At 46.3% G+C, this 15,267-nt stretch overlaps 1 protein-coding gene across 5 annotated transcripts in view; it reads right to left on the reverse strand.

Annotated features, from left to right (window-relative positions):
• LOC146060207 (choline/ethanolaminephosphotransferase 1-like) overlaps positions 1-8,238 on the reverse strand; it is a 552,072-nt gene extending 543,834 nt beyond the window's left edge. For 2 of the 5 annotated variants that reach the window (XM_083173191.1, XM_083173190.1), the window contains exon 1: positions 8,078-8,234. The gene's annotated coding sequence lies outside the window, so the exon portion shown is untranslated. Of the gene's footprint in view, positions 1-8,077 lie in introns of all 5 variants that reach the window. The other 3 variants (XR_014470393.1, XM_083173192.1, XM_083173189.1) reach the window with 3 other exon arrangements.
• Positions 8,239-15,267: the final 7,029 nt, after the last annotated feature.

The following is a 15,267-nucleotide window of genomic DNA, read 5'->3' on the forward strand; positions in this document are numbered from 1 at the left end:
TTTTTTTTGCTTTTACTTATCCCAGTGATTTTGAGATTGTTTTCTCGTGACACATTGTACTTCAAGTTAGTGGTAAATTTTGGTCGATACAGTCTGTGTTTTTTTGTGAAAAATACCAAAATATCGTGAAAAAATGGAAAATTTAGCAATATGCAAAATGTTAAATTTTCTGCTTGTGAGACAAATAATCATACCACTCAAAATAGTTAATAACTAACATAGACCATATGTCTACTTTATGTTGCCATCATTATTTCAACCCCCTTTTCATTTTTTTGGACACTAGGAGGCTTCAAATATGACTAGCAAATTCTCAAATTTTCAAGAAAATTTCAAACACTGATTTTTTTAGGGACCAGTTCAGTTCTGATGTGACTTTGAGGGACTTGTATGTGAGACACCCCCATAAATGATGCCATTTCAAAAACTGCACCCCTCACAGTATTCAAAACAGCATTTTGGAAGTTTGTTAACCCTTTAGGTGTTTCACAGGAATTAAAACAAAGTGTAGGTGAAATTTCAAAATTTCTTTTTTTTTGCAGAGTTTCAATTTTAATACATTTTTCTAACAAATACAGTAGATTTTACTAGAGAAATGTGACTAAAAATTGATGTGTTTTCAAAAATATCCTATATGTGGCCCTAGTGTGCACGTTGACCAAACCACAGGCTTCATAATAGAAGGAGCACCTACTTGATTTTGGAGCCTCCTTTTTATGAGATTTTTTGGTACTTATGTAGTATCTGGGCTGCCGATTTTTTGATTGTATGCCTTAAGTTAAGGCATACAATCAGATGCGATGCGATGCGATATCGCATCGCATCGCATACGACCATGCGATGCGATGCGATGACCCGATTTTTCCATAGGATTCAATGTTAAAATGGACTGAGTCCATTTTAACATGGAATTCAATGGGAAAAAGGGGTCCTTTTCATACCCCTACTATCCAAGTGGGCATGGAGTTGGATATAAACCTGTGGCGAGCGTAGCGAGCCACCGAGCCCGAAGCGTGGCGAGCGTAGCGAGCCCCGCGAGGGGACGGTATTCTGCTTCGGGCTCGGTGGCTCGCTACAGGTTTATATCCAACTCCATGCCCACTTGGATAGTAGGGGTATGAAAAGGACCCCTTTTCCCATTGAATTCCATGTTAAAATGGACTCAGTCCATTTTAACATTGAATCCTATGGAAAAATCGGGTCCATCGCATCGCATCGCATCGCATGCGATATGGTCGGGTGCGATGCGATGGACCCGATTTCAAAATCGGCAGCCCAGTTACTACATAAGTACCGATTTTTTTTTAGGCACCATGTAGGTTTCTAGGCACCATAAGTGCTAAAAGTTAGGAACCTTCCCCACAAGTCACCCCATTTTGCAATCTACACCCCTCAGGGAATTCATCTAGGGGTATAGTGTACATTTCAAACCCCCAGGGGTTTCACCAATTTTGGTACAACTGGGATGTGAAAATGGAAAATTACATTTTTTTACACAAACATGCAGTTCTGGCTCAAAATTTTTCATTTTCACAAGGAATGAAGGAGACAAAGCACCCCAAAATCTGTGCCCCAATTTCTCCCGAGTACGGCAATGCCTCACATGTGACCAAAAAATACCAGTGGGGCGCATAGCAGGACTCAGAAGGGAAGGAGTGATTTTTGGATTTGGCAGCACAGATTTTGGTGGAATGAATGGTGGGTGCCATGTTGCATTAGCAAGACTCCCAAAGCACCAATACAGTGGAACCCCCCCACAAGTGACCCCATTTTGCAAACTACACCCCTCAGGGAATTCATCTAGGGGTATAGTGTACATTTCAAACCCCCAGGGGTTTCACCAATTTTGGTACAACTGGGCTGTGAAAATGAAAAATTACATTTTTTTTACACAAAAATGTACTTCTGGCTCAAAATTTTTCATTTTCACAAGGAATGAAGGAGACAAAGCACCCCAAAATCTGTGCCCCCATTTCTCCAGAGTACGGCAATGCCTCACATGTGACCAAAAAATACCAGTTGGGTGCATGGCAGGACTCAGAAGGGAAGGAGTGATTTTTGGATTTTGCAGCTCAGATTCTGGTGGAATGAATGGTGGGTGCTATGTGGCATTAGCAAGACCCCCGATGCACGGTGAAATGATGAACCTAGTAATCCATCGATGTGTGGTATATTTTGAAACACTCCTTTATACATAGGCCGGGTTTGTCGGGGCAAGTTTCACAGTGGAAAATAGTTTCCTTTCTTATTCCCTTTTTATAGCAAACTTTGCACCTTTTTTGTGTCCTGCCCTTTCTTGCAGTGGAGGGGATTTCGTTGGGAAAATGCTGCCCTGGTACAATACGGGGGCCAGTACTAGAAGTACTGGGGCCCTCTGCCTGCTGGTTCCCAAATATTAGGCCCTTTATGACTTCCTCTTGAAAGTGCATAAATGTTCCCCTCTGGCCGGTAGAACGGAATAGCACGTAAGCGTTATACAGTGCCATCTGGATGATATACACGGCCAGCTTCTTGTACCAGATATTTGTTTTCCGCAGGGCACTGTACGGCTTCAGTACCTGATCTGAAAGATCCACTCCGCCCATGTACTTATTGTAATCTAGGATACAATTTGGTTTTGAGGTGTGGGTACTGGTACCTCGTACAGGGATGGAGGTGGTACTGTCTCCATGAATTGTTGTCAGTATAAGGACATCCCTCTTGTCCTTATATTTGACCAACAACATATTTTCGGTGCATATTCCCCTGCTTTCACCCCTTCTCATTACTTGGGCAATGTGCGTTTTGGGGAGGCCTCTTTGGTTCTTGCGCACAGTACCGCAAGCTGCTGTACCTCTTGAACCAAGGGCCTTAAACAGGGGGATGCTGGTGTAAAAGTTATCCACATAGAGGTGATAACCCTTATCCAGGAAGGGGTGCATTAAATCCCAGACAATTTTGCCACTAACACCTACGAGGGAGGGGGGGCATTCTGGCGGTTCAATTCTTGAATCCTTCCCTTCATATACCCTAAACTTGTGGGTGTACCCTGTGGTGCTTTCACACAGCTTATACATTTTTATGCCATACCTTGCCCTCTTACTGGGAAGGTACTGGCGGAATTTAACCCTTCCTTTAAAAATGTATAAGGGACTCGTCAATACAAATAAATTTTTCAGGGATGTATAGCTCTGCAAATTTGGCACTGAAATGATCAATGACCGGCCTGACTTTGAATAGCCGGTCAAAGGTGGGATCATCTCTGGGTGGGCACTGTGCATTATCGGTGTAATGTATAAATTTATGGATTGCCTCAAAACGAGTCCGAGTCATGGCCATACGGTAAAATGGGGTGCTGTACAGAACATCTGTACTCCAATATTGCCTAATTTGTGGCTTTTTTACTATGCCCATATGAAACACCAGACCCCAAAACGTCATCATCTCTACTGCATCTACAGGGGTCCACCTAGCAAATGATGACGTGGGGTTTTGAGCAATAAACTGCTGGGCATATAAATTAGTTTGGTCCACCATTAAATTTATAAAATCATCAGAGAAAAATAATTTGAAAAAGTCAATTTCTCTGAGACCTGTGGAATCAAATTGGATTCCTGGCATGGCCAAAAACTCAGGAACCTGGGGCTCAAAATTGTCTGGTGGTGGGGTCCATACAAGATCAATTATTGGGGGGGGGGTCTCAGCTGCTCTACGGGGGCGTCTTTGAGGGGGTCCCTCATCACCAGAGGAGCTTAAGACGAATCCTTCAAATTCCCCGCTTGCCTCACTGGCTGTGTCAGAATCAGAGGCAAGCATGGCATATGCCTCCTCCACTGAATACATTCTTCTGGATGACTGGGATGACATTTTTATTTTTGTGTTACTGGTAGTGAAATGTTTCAACACGTGTATAGTGTAGGGGGGGGTACAAACTTTATTTCAACCCGGGGGGTATGTAGTGTGTTGTGTGTATGTAGTGCAGAACAAAAAAATACTTTATACAAAAAAAAAAAAAAATGAAGGGGTTAAAAAAAAAAAAAAATTGAAGGGGTTAAAAAAAAAAAAAAAAAGGTCCTGCGCCAAAAATTGAGCACAGATGTTGGTCAGTAACGTCTGTCACTGAACAGCGCTCAAAGGCAACAGGAATTTGATCAAAAAAAAAAAAATAGATCAACCCTGTGCCGAAAAAAGCTGATCAGTGATGTACGTCACTGATCAGCGCACAGTGGCCACAGGACACCCACAAAATCACAGTGTGTGTAAAAAAAAAAATTCAAAAAAGACCACACAGCACCCACAAAAAAAAAAAAAAAAGGTGATCAGTGATGCGACACTGATTACCAGTGAGGGGCAGCAGGTGCACAACCTTTGGTGCAACTGGCAGCAACTGACAGGTATATATAAAAAAAAAAAACCTCTGCACCCCCAAAAAGTTGCTGATCACCTCAGATATAGTGATCAGCACAAAAGGCGGGGGTAGCAGACACAAAATATACACTCTCTATCACTCTCTGTCACTATCTCTCACTATCTCTCACTATCTCTCACTATCTATCACTATCTATCACTATCTATCACTATCTATCACACTGCAGCAGCAGCACTGACAGTTATATGTATAAAAAAAAACCTGCACCCCCAAAAAGGGGGGGTAGCAGACACAAAATATACACTCTCTATCACTCTCTGTCACTATCTCTCTCTATCTCACTATCTATCACTATCTATCACTATGACACTGCAGCAGCAGCACTGACAGTTATATATATAAAAAAAAAACCTGCACCCCCAAAAAAGGGGGGGTAGCAGACACAAATCTCTCTATCTCTCACTATCTATCACTATCTCTCACTATCTCTCACTATCTCTCACTATCTCTCACTATCTCTCACTATCTCTCACTATCTCTCACTATCTCTCACTATCTCTCACTATCTCTCACTATCTCTCACTATCTCTCACTATCTCCTCACTATCTCCTCACTATCTCCTCACTATCTATCACTATCTATCACTATGACACTGCAGCAGCAGCGACAGTTATTTATATATAAAAAACCCCTGCACCCCCAAAAAGGGGGGGTAGCAGACACAAAATATAGCTCTCTCTGTCACTATCTCTCTCTATCTCTCTCTATCTCTCTATCACACTGCAGCAGCAGCAGGAAGTCTCAGGAAGTCAGATCCAGGAAGCGTCCAGCACGCTACAAGCAGTGATCAAGTGATCAGGTAAGGTATTTGCAAGGATCAGGTAAGTATTAGCAAGGATCAGGTCAGTATCACGGCAGATAGGCACGGTGACCGCTCTGCACGCTACTCCAGACCGGAATGGCGTCTGCAGCGCAGTCACCGGTAGTTTAAATGTCGCGCCTTGGCTGTGATTGGTCCGTGGGTCCCACGGACCAATCACAGCCTTGGGGGCAGGTGGGGTGAGGTGTCATCGTCACCGATGACCCCCTCATGCCCCCTGACGCCCGGCGGTGATTGACACCTGTGTTACCAAGCGTCTGATTCGCTGGTAACACAGGAAAACGCTGTGAATGGCTGTTCACACTGAACAGCCAATCACAGCGATCGCCGACGGGGGGGCGACATCGCAGCCCCCCCTGGGCATGCAGGGACATGTCTGCTGTCAGGGACAGCAGACATCGTCCCTCTGTCACTGCGTCTCGAGACGCAGTGACAGTTTAAAGTCATGACGTATATATACGTCATGTGTCGGGAAGTACATCCCGGCCATGACGTATATATACGTCAAATGTCGTGAAGGGGTTAAGAAATTCAGTAAAAAGAAATTGTTCAAACTTGCAACAGTTTCTAATCTGCCCTGAAAATATACATCTTTTGTATCAAACAATACATGTTGCAATTTGGAAAGTGCAGTTAAGCTAACAGATTGATAGGAGGAATACAGATCCAACAAAATAATTGCATGTCACTTGGACCCTCATACTTGAGCTAGATATATAATAAATAATAGGGAAAGGAAACATTGTTGGGACCTAAAGCCATATAAATCACCCCAAGATTATAATAGGGGTTGACTAATTTTGCCTTACCTACAAGATAAAGAAATTTCGCAAAACTTGATACACAACCAATATATCTGTCGGATATAATCTGGTTAAAGATAAATGAACTGGGAAAACCTGAGGGGAGACTGAACAACCCCCCTTTTTATACCACTTACTTTGTGATTTGGAGTATTTTTGCCCCATATGTGTTAGTTAACAAATAATTCACTTTATATGTATATACGTCTGTATTCTGTATTAAGCACTACTTGTTTTAAAGGCATATCAAATAAAAGCTATATTTTAATAAACTAATTAACACTAATTTAACAATAAAGAGTGCCCCGGAAGAGACTAAATCAGTCTTTCTTTCTGCACCCTAATGCGGAACCCCCCCCCCCCCCCCCCCCCCCAAAAAAAAGATACAGTTTGTCCTGAACTGGTCCTGGGAGCACCACCAACCCTGTAATTGACATTACCCTAAAACCCTCACTGTATGTCATGTTGGTATACACGATTCAAGATTGATTGTTTTGATTATGTGCGGACTCATTCAAATCCAATATACCTACCTAATGACATGTCTACCTAACCCATGTCAAGCTTCAGTCACATCGACCTTAATGCTTGTAGACCTAGTAAATGTATACTAGTGTATTAGAAAAGCCGGAAATCATAGTACATGCAATGAAAAGGGCTGGCCACCATGTAAAGTTTATTAGAAAAGCCGGAAATCATAGTAAATGCAGTGAAAAAGCCAGAAACAATGTAAAGTGCATTAGAAAAAAAAAGTCAGAAATCATAGTTAATGCATTATAAAAATGGAAACCTTGTAAAGTGTATTGAAAATGCCGGAAACCACAGAAAACACTTTAAAACATATATACTGTACATACTGATTTTCTGTCTGCCCTATTTCTGTAGCAGGTAGGACAATTTGAAAGGTGGAATGGGAGCATGGATGTGCGATTGCATCATTGTAGCCTCACCCTCCGCACCCCATTTTCGTTGCTACATGCATCCCGGAGGTGCAGCCTGCCCACGGAGACTGCCATGCTTGCAGTGCTGGCTCCTACACAGTTACAGAAGCTGGGTGCTGCAGGGAATATTACAGTGCAGCACCCAATACAACAATTGATGTGCATGTTGCTCCATCAGCAGTTATGGAAAAGGCAGGGACCTTCTCTTACAATAGGAGTTTGATAATATTTTTGCAACTTAGCTGACAGGTTTGTGACCCTATACAATAAACCTATTTGTTTTTACAAAGATATATACAAGAAGCATGCTGCTACAACATGGCCCATTTACCAAAGATTGCATATGATTTTTAAATGCATTTACTATTATTTCCGGCTTTTTCAATACATTTGCAAGGATTTCCGGCTTTTCTAATACACTTCACATGGTTTCCCGCTTTTTTCAATGCATTTACTATATTTCCGGCTTTCTTCCCACACCGGTATTTTCTGAGAGTGCCCTAGAAAACACATGCATTCCCCAGCCGTATCGAGGGAGAGCCACTGACATCTGCGTTCTACTCCCCTAGGCCTACACAGCACCGAGTGATTCTTGACAGCAGGGCGAAAATCATTTGATGGTGAATGATGTTCACCATCAAATGTATGTGTTTGCAGCCATACACAGGGGCAGGGGGTGTGCATTTGGTGGGGGCGGCGTTAACCAGCTGGATGTGCCGACTTTTTGACAGACATTCCTTTGACAAACATTTATACAACTTCACAATTCTTTGATACATGCTTCCATTTTGTTAGATACTCAAGAAGAACAAGTATGAGGGGTGGAGGGAAGAAAACGCATCTGGTTTCATAAATAATGGTTGAGGATTAATAAATCACACTAATGATGTATACAGTGCATAAATACCAATTGTTCTAGTAAGTGATCAAATCATAATCACGTTTTAAAATAAAAGGCTCCAAGTGAAGTCACTGTCATGTATGAGAAAAACAAGTCTGTACTCTTACAAGGCGTCTGCAACATTAATACGTGCAACATTTATACGCCGTGGAAAAAAAAATAATAACTTTAAAAATGTATCCATACTTTCTCATCCAACATACCTCAGTAGCAGGCAGCTCCTGCTAGAACAATACTATTTTGTGTCGTTGTAAATCTGCAGCAGCTGACTCCGGAAGCAGTGATGCTACATGGTAACGCGGATATACACTTTCCTGTATATATGCTGCAGTAATCACCACCCTCCTCCACACTTATACCCTATTAGCAGCCTGCACTGTACAAACTACCAATAGCGCTGCCTGCCCCATGTTCTCAGCAGCAGTGTTACTGCGTCATCACTGATGACTCATCAGTCTGCACTAGAAAGGAAAGTACCGGTTGGACAGTCGCTTTCTTTAGCGCATTATTTACTGAACCTACTGTATACTTTTATATTGTTATACAGTATTATGGGCTCATAATGACCATGTGTTACAGTAGTAAACTGTGCAGTGACTGATTCTTATTAGTCCGTCATTTTATGACTGCAGTTAAACACGACTACACCCCTCCCAACATGACACTCTCCAGGAGGGACACAATGCTCTGATTCTGGACTTCCCTCTTCGTGTATGATTGCCATCACCTGTGGTGAAGCACCTTTCTTATTAGTAAACCTGTTGAAAACAGGTGATGGCAATCATACATGAACAGGAAAGCACAGGAGCAGAGCATTGTGTCCCTCCTGGAGAGGGTCATGTTGGGGGGTATGGGCTGTTTCACACAGTACGGTTCCTGCCGCACGGTGAAATCCCGTACGGCCAGGGAGCCGTGCCGCACTCAGCAGTTGTGAATGGACACTATTGTGTCCATTCACACGGGACGGCCACGGCCCGGCCGCACGGCTGCAGCCGGATCCCCCCACTGGAAGGGACGGCTGCCGGGCTGTGGCCATCCCTGCCATTATAAAATTCTGAGTGCGGCGCGGCTCCCTGACCGTACGGGATTTCACCGTGCGGCAGGAACCGTACTGTGTGAAACAGCCCTATGGGTGAAAACCGGACCAGGACAAAACCCCCGGCCCAGACATCAAACTCTGCATTTTGGTGCTTGTAGCGCCCGGTCCAGGGGGTGTCCTGTCCAGGGGGGCTGCCTGTGACACCTGTCACCAGGGGGAGGGGGAGAATAAAGCCTCCCTGTATGGTCCGGGCATGTAGCAAAAACCGGAGGGTCCGAACCACACAGGGAGGCTGTAATCTCCCCTCTCCCATGTCCCTGGTGATAGCCATCACAGGGACCCCCGAACAAGACACCCCCCGGACAGGATACCCCCTGGACCGGACCCTACAAGCTCCGGACTGCAGATTTTGATGTCCTGTCCGGCGGTCCAGAGTCTAGTCCAGGTCCGGTTTTTACATAGTCCCCATGTTGGGAGGTATGCAACTACGATTTTATTTATTTATTTTTTTAACACTTTAAAAATTTTCTTTTTTTTATGTATAAAATATGTATGGATTGTAAAGAAAATGCCCATACAACAAAAGGTTAAGAAATTAGTATACATACGTTTAAAAATAAATACAATTTAAAATTAGTTTAAAAAATAATGCATGTGGGGGGGAAGGGGGTGTTGTCTTATCACATACTTGCCTACTTTGAAAACTAGTTTCAGGGAGATTATAGTTGATCAGGTGTGGCAAAACAAGATGCAATTTGCACTATCTTGCTATCGATTTTGATGAAATAGTCAAACCGATAGCCCAAATCGCACTGTGTGTACACAGTTTAAGAATATTGTATACATTTCCTGCTTCCATATAATTCTTTACAAATTACTGTGGTGTTGAGATAATTTCTCTTAACCTCTGATATGTTGATGTCTTGTTGATAATGCCATCCTTTTATTATTAAATAAATACTTTCATCAGAAGACACAATACAATGATACACGTAAAGTTCCCAGTTTATCCTGGTCTTGATAATCCTACATGTTGTTAAAAATAAGTACTGTACATAAATTCTAAGGCGGTAAGTAATCTTGTTTCTGACTGTCAGGACATTTCAATCTTCTGACAGTAGGTATACTGAGAGAATGCAGACCAAATACACTGTAGTAGAGAAATACCTTGAGTGGAGTCTAGTGGTGAGCTGCAGGTCAGCATGCCAAGCACAACACAGCAGGTACAGGTAGCAGAGATGAACCGATCTGAAGAGCACAGCAGGTGCAGGTATCAGGGTTGAACCGAATTGCAGACAGCAGTACACCGATCTGCAGAGCACAGCAGTTGCAGGTACCGGGATTGAACCAATGCGCAGCCAGCAGTGCAGGTTACCAAGATGTAATGGCAATGGTGGGTAAATACAATAGTAGGATTAGTGCATATGGGCGCTTAGCAGGACTAGCTATACGGGATGCACAGGTAATGTTGGGTTGGGAAGCAGTGACGCTGATAGAGCTTTACTGGAGGTCAGGAACAAGGCTATGCCTTAAAGCCCTGGCATCTTGCTGAAGGAGATTTGTCCTTTGAATTCAGTGAGCTGGGGGAAAACAATGGGCGGTATTCAATGAGGCTGATTCGCCTGGTTTTTATGGCGATTTTGTGCTGTAAGGCGAATTTTTTACAAAAACGGTGAATCACCCTATTCAATGACCAGATGGCGAATACATTTCAAGGTTTTTTTCGCCATGATTCACAGAGTAGCAATCGCTATCTTTTTATGGTGAAGTGGAATGTGAACTTTTAAAATAAAGTGTTTTGTTTTTTACTCTTGGTGTCAAAAAATCAGGAATTTTATTCTGAGGAGGGGCATGCTATTTTTTTTCATGTGCTGTAAGCACATGAATATATATTTAATTAAAAAATATTTTTTTTTTACACTGACCAGCCAGCAGGGGGCGCCGGAGCGGAGCCGCTCATTAGATATTCATATATTCACTGCACCCGATCATTACATATGCATGATCGGGTGTAGTGAATATACCCGGTCCCCTGCTGGCACCCCCGGGGGGCAGCCTGTGCTGCCTGGCACCCGGGGAGCCCACCTCCCCCCCACATACGCTCTGGGGCAGGCAGGGAGACTTCCATCTCCCTGCCTGCCACCGTCCTCAGGCTCTCTGCGGCGTTCGCCGCAGGAGCTCATATTCGCCAGTCAGGGGCAGCGAGCCCCTGACTCGTTGAATACCGGAGCCGGCGAGGCTCCGGAACGTGGCGACCAGTGGCGAATGTGCAGCGAATCCTAAACAGGATTCGCTGCACGTCACCGGTATTCACATTGAATACCGCCCATTGTATTTTTTTTTTACTTACTCAGTATAAACCCCTCCCTTGCATGCACCTGAGTGGTATTACTAAACTAATTGAGCATCTACCACTATCCATTTGTGGGGGTTTTTTTTAGGTAGAGCTCCCCCTAAAAAACTCGACCAGTGGGGAGCGCTACCTTAAAAAAAAAAAAAAAACACCACTGAAGGGTATAACAATATAGTTATTGTTTGTGTATTAGTATCTGGTATTTAAATAATTAAACATCCAGCTGGATAGTTGGTAAGCCATGACCCACATAGGGGGGAAATATATGGATCCAAAAGGGCTATTTGTGGCGTTGATGGTCACAGATGTTTATGACCACTTTCTAAATATTATCTTGCCACCTGTCTGGCCAGACAGCATTTAAATAATATAAAAAAAAAAATGCAAAAATAAAAGGGAAAATATATAGACCTCCTATTGCCTGCTGATTTCTGGTGTCAGCAGCTTCCTCAGATAGGCCCTTATTCTGAATCGTGCGGTACGGCCCGCGTGCGGCCGTACCGCCGATGTTTTCAGTCTGCACATGCGCAGAGGTCAATCTGCGCATGTGCAGCCCAATTCGCCGCAGACGTAGTTCGTCCGCCGCAAAGGGGGCGTATAGGGGCGTGAGGGGCTTCATACCCTCATTTCCCTATGCATACGCCCCGCGTTTCATGGGCGTTCCCATGCAAACGCGGGGCGTATGCATGCTAATGAGGGTATGACGCCAGTGATGGGGGCGGGAAGCTGACGTCGCCGGATGTCAGCTCTCAGCCCCCATACAAGCTATCACACGGACGATTGTCCGTGTGGTCTCAGCTTGCGGGACCTGGTGGGGCGTGCGGCCCTGCCTTCGATGGTCGCCGACCATCGAATGCAGGGGGCAGCTCCCACCATGGTGGAGGCGTACGCCCCACCATTTTCTTGCGGATCGCCAGCCGTCCGTGTACGGACGGCCGTGGCGATCCGTAGTGTGGGCGGGGATTGGTATGTGCGGCCGGAGCACCGTGTGCGGCTCCGGCCGCACGATTCAGAATAAGGGCCATAGTGAGCTACCATTTAGGAGTAAAGGACGCTCTTATATAGCCGGCTATATAAGAGCATCCTTTACTCCTAAACAGTAGCTCACTATCTCAAGAAGCCGCTGAAGTCAAACCAGAGACGTTACCACAACTGAGGTATAAATAATAACGTATTTATTATACACGCAGATGAAGGAACGACAGTAGCAGTTGGCAAAACTTGATAAATGGTATTACAATCGGAAACAGAATATCACATGCAAAGGTATAAGCACACTGTATGAGCAATAACAAAGAAGTTGAGCAATGGAGACGCAGTGTGAGTACACTGATGAAGTCCCAATACACATATACAGGTGCAACAAGCACTAGAGACAGTTGGTGCAGTATAGGAACACTGATAAAGTCCCAATAAATAATACAGTGGCTTAGATGGAGAAAAATGAGGTGATACTGACCACTGTGAGCTTTGAAGATGCCAATGTACTGAAGGTAACTATGATGAAGGATAGATGCAGTAGTATATCGATGGGGGAGCATCAATGGTGACCGGTTGTCACTGGAGATCAGGAGATTAGCTGGAACTGATAGAGAATTGAATTAAACTGATGGTGATCCGGGGGCGTGGCTTGGCCAAGCATGTGAGAAGCAGCATTCTCACAGAGCTCCGTATAAATCCTCTTAAAAATCCTATATTCTGCACCTTTCCTACTCCCTGGTCACCCCCCTTTCCTTTACATACCCCACCTGAACCTGCTGCCACGGCTTGAAGAGATTCAGCCCTGGGAAATGCTGCCAAGGAGAGACCTCCTCGATTACACTGCACCAGCTGAACGCCGCGGTCCACCGCCATCTTGGTGAGCCGGGGCTGCCGGGGATCAAGCCATCTGTGCCTCTCCCCTCTATAGATACCCTCGTCGGGCAGCCAGCACTGCCTTGCCGCCGCCCGCCCTACCTCCTGCTGCCGGGAAGGTGATCCGGCGCCGCGGGGTGACTCGCTCTCCTTTCCTGCACAGGCTGGAGGACGCGTCACCCGCCATCTTGGAGAGCTGAGACGCTGGGAAGCGAGACGGCTGTGCCTCCCCCCCTGCTGCAGATCACGGGCGAGCGGTCTACAACACCTCACCGCTGCTCGCCCAGCCTCCTGTTTCCTTGCCGTGACCCGGCACTTCACCATCAAGCGGTCTGCCTCCCACGCTCTGAGCGCCGCGGCCCCCGCCATTTTGTGGGAAGGAGCCGCCGGGGATTGAGCCTCCTGTGACTCTCCCCTCTCCTAGCATCCTGAATCAGCAGCCTCCAGCACCCTACTGCCGCCTGCCATACCTCCCACAGCCCGAGGGACAACCCGACATCACACAGCAGAGTGCCCTGCTCTCCCCACCTGCCTGGACAGGGCGAAGCAGCCCCCGCCATCTTGGAGGCTTGGACTGCCGGGGATCGGGCCTGTGGTGCCTCTGCCCTCGCTAAACATCATGGCCTGGCAGTCTACATCCCCCTCTTCCTGCCCGACCTGCTCCCAGCTCTACAGAGGTGCTCCAGCACACGGCCCTGACACAAGCACGCGGCCTCGTCCCCCCGCTCTGCGATCAGTGCCTGGTAGCGGCCGGCTGGACGTGGGGTCTCCGCGCCTTTCACACCAACATCCATTGGGCGGCTGCGGTACCCCCCTCAGAGGTCGCGGGAGTGGTAAGTCAGGCCGGTGTGTCCGGCACACTCACTGGTCCACATTGGGGGAGCGTTGCGGGTGAGAGACACCATCCCTGTCAGCCTCCCTGCCCAGCTTTAGAACCCCGCCCGATAGTAGTGACCAGAACAATATCTGCACGCTATCCAGTCTTCCCCTGGCGTCCCTCCTTCCCAACGCACCTAGCACTTGATTGAGGCCTATACATCCCAGTGACTCTCAGGCTGCTAACCACACCCTTGTGATTCTGACACCTAGGACGGCTGGCGTCTAAAGGGTTAACTCCCAAACAAGTGACACTGTACTCCCTGATATTGCCTCCTTGACTCGGCCTCCCCAGGTCAGCAGACACCTGTATGCTCGACTCCCGAGTGGCTCTGTGCTCTCGGAAATTGCTAGTAAGTCACTTGCCTAACCAACCTTTGGTACAGTGAAGCTGCGCTCTCTGATATTGCTACTGTGACACTTGCCTACTCAATCACTGATACAGTGAAGCTGTGCTCTCTGATATTGCTTCGGGAACCTTGCCTTAACATACAGCTGACACCTAATGGGTTAACCTCTCCCACAGTTGCTCTGAGATTCTCTAATATTGTTTTGGGATCCCTATACCTACTACAACTAACGTCTGGAAGGTAAACCTCTGTCGAAGTGACTCTGACACCTATTGATATTGGCTCTGAACCACCGCCCCCCTCCACACCAGACACTGGTTAGGTCAACTTGAGACAGAGCGCCCTTGCTGCTTGGGATACCCTCCTGGGGGCTATACCCCCTGCCGCACCTAACCTTTGCTTGCTGATGCTGTACTGGAGTGATCCTACAACTCTATAGTCTTGTTTCTGGCAATCCCAACCCACGGTACCCGGCACCAGGCACTGCACCCCCATCGCAATCGCCACCCTTAACCATGGTGAAAACCGGCGCTGCATCCGCTGCGACCAGGCTGGAGAAATATGCCCGGGGTTCCCAACCTCCTTCCTCATCACAGACCTCACAACAGCCCAGCTCCCCGCGGCCCTCTCGAGAGGGAGAGGACTCCCCCCCTGCTGAAAACCCTGCTCAATCCACCCAGCAGATCCTCCTAGCCATTGCAGCAACCGAGCAGAGGGTCATGGATAAAATTGGCCAGGTTCAATCCGATATCTCCCTTATCCGCCACGATATGCAAAAGGTGATGGAGAGGGTTGGAGAAGCGGAACACCGAATATCCAACCTGGAGCATACAACTAACCCTCTCAAAGCGGCAGTGGCTGATCTCACCACACAAATGACAGCTGTCAAATCTAAAATATCGGACATGGAGGGGCGCCTGC

This window comes from Crinia signifera, chromosome 2 (assembly GCF_055691185.1).
Source record: "Crinia signifera chromosome 2, ASM5569118v1, whole genome shotgun sequence".
Classification (NCBI taxonomy): domain Eukaryota; kingdom Metazoa; phylum Chordata; class Amphibia; order Anura; family Myobatrachidae; genus Crinia; species Crinia signifera.